The following is a 7,848-nucleotide window of genomic DNA, read 5'->3' on the forward strand; positions in this document are numbered from 1 at the left end:
AAAACGCCAGAGGCACCTTCGCTTTGGGGGATCCTGCGGAGGGATTGGAAAAATAGGACAAGATACAGAAATGAGATTGTGATCGGAGGAGCCCAACGGAGATGAAAGGGTGACAGCATAAGCAGAAGGGTTAGAGGTGAGGAAGAGATCAAGAATGTTGGGCGTGTCTCCAAGACGGTATTCTTCTTCTGTCCCCACTTCCCCCTCCCATCTTTTCCTTTCTAATTCTGATGGAGCTTCAGTTGCAGCCTTGACACCAAAGAGACGGGGAGAACGCGACAGTTGTCTTCATAGCCATATGGCCATAGAATTATATAATTGTGCAAAGCGAAATAAATTTTAATAAATCTGCCATCCTTCCTCTGTTAATCTGCGTGTTAATTGTTTTCCAGAAATTATTAGTCTCTCGTCAGTAGCTTATCTCTTGCTTGAAACTTCAAGTCGCGATTAATATTTAACAGTAATTCATTAAAAATGTACGACTTCCAACCTCATTAAACACCTCCACATCAAACATCCCATCGAGTCTTTAGAGAAGAGGCGCGTGAGATAGATATGGATATAAAATGCGCGAGTCTTCCGCTTCATGTGTAAGAGTTGACAAATATGCGCATATTACACGAACCCACTTATTCTGTTTCGGATGTGTGCGTGTCTGCTGTGTGCGTATGCCTGCATACGTGACTACTGGGGAAAAAGGAAGGAACAGGCAGGATGGGAGAGAAGCGTGATTAGAGGGAGGACCATTACAAAGAGATTGGAGGCACTGTGGTAAAACTAGAAAAATGAACAAGAGGACATCCATACCCGAAAACCTCACACGCTCCATTACACGTACGATTACCGATGTATGTATTGTAATATCACTTAAACACTTGTGTAGTTTGTAGGGTGTTATAAGGTACTTGCTACTGTGTGGAACTATTAGGAAGCTTGACACTAAACTTAAACCATCCTACAGGCAATGAATGTAGCCGCAGGTGAGAGTTTTTTCTTCCCACCTGCTCTACAAGCCAGGTAAAAAGAAAAAGAATAAGGATTTCCTGGCATCCACTCTTCCTCCTAGCTCTCTCAGGGCAAAAATAAGTACTACCACACGCATAATTACCTCTGTCGAGATATCACTAAAGGTTCTTTCGGGTAGGGCCAACTAAACATTTATTTTTATCATTCTATCTTACTTATTTATTTTTTTCTGGATGAAGTGGTTTCCTACAGACACTAGCCTACTATACATTTCAGCGGTGGACAAACGGTGTTTTTTGCAGATATCTCCTAAACGAATCGTTGGATGAGTATGATATTTCAACACTACCTTGAACATCCGTTCGTAATTTATGGTTAACATACCACAGTGCTATATGTGTTATGTGAGGAGTTTACCGAGTGATATTACGCCTAATCCAGTCATCATATCAAAGATGTTATACAGAATTGGACGAGTGTGGGGTACTCGTCTAACCCCTCCACCACCACCACCACCCCTGAAGAACCCCAGACCACTCCTTCTCTACCCCAGTATCGCATGACCCTCTTCCCCTTCCTCTTCACCCCTATTCACACCATCAGCCTTCCACCTTTGATTTTTTCCCTATTGTAATTACATACGTATAGGTATAATAGTTACATACGTCAGTATGTACATACATATCCATTAATAATATTATTTAATACAATTGCTGGTATATGTGGACATGAAAACCAGAGTGGGTCAAACGACCGTGAAAGCAATAGCTAATTCCGCTGTTAATGGCCGTATAGCTGGATAATAAGCAACGTATCTAACAACAAAATAATATTATATATAAACTGGACCACTTTTATGATCAATAGGTAGACAGTACGCAATAAGAGTATCAACTTTTCCTAACAGTAGAAGGTCCAGGTCACAGGTAATTCCAGCACATCATGTTCACATGGTTGACCATAACGACTGCAAACATGGCTCTTCTATATACTACACGTAAACGTGCTGTTGTACAGTAATTATCAACGTGAACCACTTCTTGCCTTCATGAAATTGTACCATACTCGTTAATAATCATATCTTACAGAACATTATAATGTATAAATACAGTGGTGGGAGAAGTAGGGAGGGACACAGGAGTGAGGGAGGCGAGGAGCTAGGGAGAGGAGAGGAGGGATAAAGAGGGCGAGAACTTCCGAGACGGGGAAGACGTAGTAGTGGTTAGGAATGGTTTGGGTGTGGGTGGGGGCACACTTTCATTCGAATGCGTCAACATGACTCGTCGGCTTTGTGTTATTTTTCACGAGTAAACTCCTCACATAACATATATAGCACTGTGGTATGTTAACCATAAATTACGAACGGATGTTCAAGGTAGAGTGTTGAAATATCATACTCATCCAACGATTCGTTTAGGAGATATCTGCAAAAAAACACCGTTTGTCCACCCCTGAAATGTATAGTAGGAAAGTCTGTCAGGTATAAGCGTTTGGTGTCATATTGCTGGGTAAGTGGTTCGCATTTGACAAGGCTATCGAATAGTAGACTAGAAGAGTATTTTGAAAATAATCATTGCCATTAGATTTTTTTAACTATTCACTAAATTAATTAAACTCTTACAGGCTCCAATAATGCCCGCTAAAACTATGGTACCTGTACCTACCAAGTCGCTCGAATGCAGATATGAACACCGCGGGAAACCAGCAGTCAGTCAGTTACTTGTCCCTTACCTACGCCTCAATGTAAGCTAACATATGTGGCTTCTAGAATCTATTAGTACCTTGTCTGATTAGTTATACAGCATTCGATTTTTCGCCGACCATCTACCCTGACTAAGACTTTACTGAATTACTTCATTATAGATAACGCAGTATAGTCTAAAACTAACTGACTTCTCGGGAAAAGCAACGCCATCAAGAATTGGCTTACGTAATGGATTTGCTTGAATAATCAAACAGTTTTGGATTCAAAGCAGGTAAACCCCAGCCTGTCACTCCTTGGATCAGCGTTTCCCAACCTGGTGTGCTGACACCCCCTGGGAGTGCTGAAATCAATTATAGGGGGTGCTGGGAAGTGCTGCACTACACTAAGGTCGGAAGAGGTTGGGAAACATTGCCTTGGATTAAAGGTGACCTACGTACTAAGTTAATCACAATCTGTTCATTTGATTTGTCCGTGAAAAATGGACACGTCCACACATATATAGGTACAGCCAGGCTACATTTTAGTATACAATATTCACTCCCATCCAGACCGCTCAAACACCAATAATTAACCTCCCATCATTATCCTACTGATAGGCTGGCTTGTATTATAGACTGGATGTAACCGGGGGTATTCACGATAGCATTATTCTCAGGTACGAGTGATTATTGTGGTTGACCCCATAAACTGTGGTTAATTATATCAGGTGATAAAAAATACGGCAGTATAACTAAGTCAAGAAAGAAGGCATGGTAGTCATGAGCTTACGACACTAAATGTATTATAATTATATAAACCACAACTTCATACACTTGAATCGTCAAATACATACTTACGGCACATGATGTGAGTAACGAGGGCGGAATGAAGAAGCAGGTGACATCTTCCGGCGACGTAGAGACGATCACGCAGGCTACAGCACCAGCCAGCCAGGAACACCACATCGACGCTAATGCCCAGCCAGCCAACGTTCTCTCCTTCGGTACTACATCTATCGCTGGTCTTGTCAGAACTTTTCCCGGTGTGACGCTGCCTCTATACTGGGTCTTGAATGCACTGAGAATGAAACCAAGGTTCATCCCTCGCTTCATGGTTGGGATTCGGAAGTTGTTTCGGAGGTTCTAGCTGGTACGACTCACAAACAAGGAAGGGTATGTGCAAAGGAGGATGTTTAAGAGAACAAGAACAAGGAGAGGTGAAGGTGAGGGAATGCGATGTAGGGTAAAAAACAAACGAGGCATTGGGATGATTGTTGTGTGAAAATGAATCAAATACCAAGGGAATGATGGATCGGATAAAGTATGTTACGTGAAGGCTAATAAGGTATTAGTAAGGTAGTTACTGTAAATAAGCTACTACTACAACTACTAATGATAGCAGTAGTAGTAGTAGTAGTAGTAGTAGTAGTAGTAGTAGTAGTAGTAGTAGTAGTAATAATGATGATGTTAATGATGATGATGATGATGATGATGATGATGATGATGATGATGATGATAATAATAATAATAATAATAATAATAATAATAATTATTATTATTATTATTATTATTATTACAACAATAATAATAATAATAATAATAATAATAATAATAATAATAATAATAATAATAATATATCACCACCGCCTCCACTATAATAGCACCAACAATAACAAGGAGATATGTGGATTATCAAGGTCTGATTCGGATGGAGTCGCCTTGCAGGCAAACTTAGGATGAACGAAGGGGCAGATAATTGACAAATACAATTTAATATTAGCAAAATGTAAAGTAGCAAATGTGTTGATGATTCACCTGCAAGCTATGCGCAATAAACAAATGTTAAGAAAAAAAAAAACGATAATACAAACAGTGGTTTCCAGATATGAATAAGAAAACTGAATAAAATTCTAAATCCATTCAGGATGAGTGGTGAGGCGTTCCATGCAAAAGTGAAGTACGTAGTTCAGCAGTAATAACACCTTCGATCAATTTAATGTTAATGGACGAGCTTTTATGAGACAGTCAGTGGCACGCGGTGGGGTTCTATACTTAGTTTGTGAAAAATATACTACGCCAAGGCCTGCACCCCTCATAGCACACTGCTGGGTGGGATTCGGGGGTGACCGTAATTGATGGCAGCTTTTGGACATGACCATCAGAACAGCAAACAACAAATACGTATACATAAACAGAGCTAACACAAGATGAGAATATAGATCTCTCTCTCCGCCTCTCTCTTGCACTGCGGATCCAACTTTCTCAATAAATTGATAGATTGAAGGTGAAGTATAAAGTGTGCTGGCATTAATTTGAAGGGAGAAAGTTAACGTCTCGGGCCCCATATAAAACAAAGTGGTCTCCTCCAGAAAGCCATCGATCCTACTTTTTTTATTTATTTTTTATTTACTTTACTTATATATTATTTTTTTCAGTCAGACCTCTCATTATCAATTCGCTTAATTTGCAATCCCTCTACTCAGTACTTTCGTCTTCCTCGGCCTTCCTCATCTTCCATCCACACAAAGTTTGCACTCACTTTAGTCATCGTATCTTTTGATGTATTCAAAACCATTAACTGTGTAGTTTGAACAAAAGTGTACTGAGTGGTTTTATGGTCCTAGCAGTCTTAAGGATCATGTTAGTCTAGTGATCATCAGCTAAATCCTCTTAAAGGTATATATGTGTGTGTTTGTGTGTATAGCCACCACTGAGTGCATTGCTGCTTATCACGCACCACATATCACACGTGCTAACGGCGCAGTAATGATGTGTCGTTTTAAAGCGTCGAAACACTCCCGGTGAGCGTAAATGTAGATCGACCATTAAGGACTCACTAAAACCTCGCCCGTGAAACCTCTCATGTAGTATTCGATTAATTCTTACTGACTTCCTATTTTTTTTTTTTTTTTGTGATATAAAGCAGTGCTGTGTGTAATTCACCACGGTCTTCTGCTGGTCACCCAGCCAGTCTTCCCCATTACAGAGCGAGCTCAGAGCTCATAGACCGATCTTCGGTTAGGCCTGAGACCACAACACACTCCACACACCGGGAAAGCGAGGCCACAACCCCTCGAGTTACATCCCGTACCTATTTTACTGCTAGGTGAACAGGGGCTGCACATTAAAAGGCTTGTCCATTTGCCTCACCGTCCCCGGGACTCGAGCCCGGGCCCACTCGATTGTGAGTCGAGCGTGCTAACCACTACACTACGCGGTGTGTGTGGTGTGTGTATGTGTGTGGTGTGTGTATGTGTGTTGTGTGTGTGTGTGTAATTCACCACGGTCGTCTGCTGGTCACCCAGCCAGTCTTCCCCATTACGGAGCGAGCTCAGAGCTCATAGACCGATCTTCGGGTAGGACTGAGACCACAACACACTCAACACACTGGGAAAGCGAGGCCACAACCCCTCGAGTTACATCACGTACCTATTTACTGCTAGGTGAACAGGGGCTTGCCGATTTGCTTCGCCGCGCCGGGACTCGAACCCGGCCCTCTCGATTGTGAGTCGAGCGTGCTAACCACTACACTACGCGGTGTGTGTGTGTTTCACTGTTTGATCTGCTGCAGTCTCTGACGAGACAACCAGACGTTACCCTACGGAACGAGCTCAGAGCTCATTATTTCCGATCTTCGGATAGGCCTGAGACCAGGCACACACACACCACAACAAGGTCACAACTCCTCGATTTACATCCCGTACCTACTCACTGCTAGGTGAACAGGGGCTACACGTGAAAGGAGACACACCCAAATATCTCCACCCGATCGGGGAATCGAACCCCGGTCCTCTGGCTTGTGTGTGTGTGTGTGTGTGTGTGTGTGTGTGTGTGTGTGTGTGTGTGTGTGTAATTCACCTCGGTCTCCTGCTGGTCACCCAGCCAGTCTTCCCCATTACGGAGCGAGCTCAGAGCTCATAGACCGATCTTCGGGTAGGATGTATGTGTGTGTGTGTGTGTGTGTGTGTGTGTGTGTGTGTGTGTGTGTGTGTGTGTGTGTGTGTGTTAGGAAATATTGTGATATCACTGTAAATACCTAACTATCTAACGGAACTAACCTATCCAACTATCCCCTAGCCTAGACTCATTTTCATAGTAGTCGCCATCTTTGAATTATTATACACTAACTACATACACTAATTACATACAAACTCATGGTGAAAGTAATCTTATCTATTATATGTATAATATTACGTGTGTGTGTGTGTGTGTGTGTGTGTGTGTGTGTGTGTGTGTGTGTGTGTGTGTGTGTGTGTGTGTGTGTGTGTGTGTGTGTGCTAGTAGTAGTAGTAGTAGTAGTAGTAGTAGTAGTAGTAGTAGTAGTAGTAGTAGTAGTAGTAGTATAGTAATAGAAGAAGAAGGAGGAGGAGGAGGAGGAGGAGGAGGAGGAGGAGGAGGAGGAGGAGGAGGAGGAGGAGGAGGAGGAGGAGGAGGAGGAGGAGGAGGAGGAGGAGGAGGAGGAGGAGGAGGAGGAGAAGAAGAGAAGAAGAAGAAGAAGAAGAAGAAGAAGAAGAAGAAGAAGAAGAAGAAGAAGAAGAAGAAGATAAAATGAAGAAGATAAAAAGAAGAAGAAATGCCTGCTGAAGATAGTAGATGAGTCGTTAAAATCTGCCCCTCACCTCACCTCACCTCTCTCTCTCTCTCTCTCTCTCTCTCTCTCTCTCTCTCTCTCTCTCTCTCTCTCTCTGATAAATATATCAAATCACAACAACTACCAAATCGGCGTTCAACGTTCCCATGGAAATAGATAGCTGATAAAAACACGTGACACAATGGTAGACCTCGGGGAGAAAGAATTCTTACACCCAACCTCAGGTCAGGAACAATCACCATCAGCACCACCACCACCGAGCCACCTACAAACCATGCAAGACATTAGCACCAACACACGCACCCACAAGCCACAACCTTCACACGTCATGCCACCAGCTACTTCACCACCACTCCAATCATCATTAGTAACGTTCACTCTTCTTCTTCCTCCTCCTCCTGCCTTTCAATTAATCCACATTTCAACACGATCACTAAAGTCTCGCCACCAAAAGCACTCAACGGATTTTGCTTGCATAAAGACACATACACACGACAAAGAGAGAGAGAGAGAGAGAGAGAGAGAGAGAGAGAGAGAGAGAGAGAGAGAGAGAGATTTGCTAATTATGGAAAAGGGATGGTAGAGTGAAGAGAAAGAATAGGAAGGAG

General features: G+C 42.5%; 1 protein-coding gene across 1 annotated transcript in view; it reads right to left on the reverse strand.

The window, feature by feature from the left end:
• Nucleotides 1-7,318: 7,318 nt before the first annotated feature.
• The window catches only part of LOC123517091 (zinc finger protein 83-like), a 28,293-nt gene continuing 27,763 nt past the window's right edge, over nt 7,319-7,848 (reverse strand). Inside the window, exon 3 of the transcript XR_006678389.1 lies at nt 7,319-7,334. The gene's annotated coding sequence lies outside the window, so the exon portion shown is untranslated. The remainder of the gene's footprint in view (nt 7,335-7,848) is intronic.

Source organism: Portunus trituberculatus, chromosome 41 (assembly GCF_017591435.1).
Source record: "Portunus trituberculatus isolate SZX2019 chromosome 41, ASM1759143v1, whole genome shotgun sequence".
Lineage (NCBI taxonomy): Eukaryota > Metazoa > Arthropoda > Malacostraca > Decapoda > Portunidae > Portunus > Portunus trituberculatus.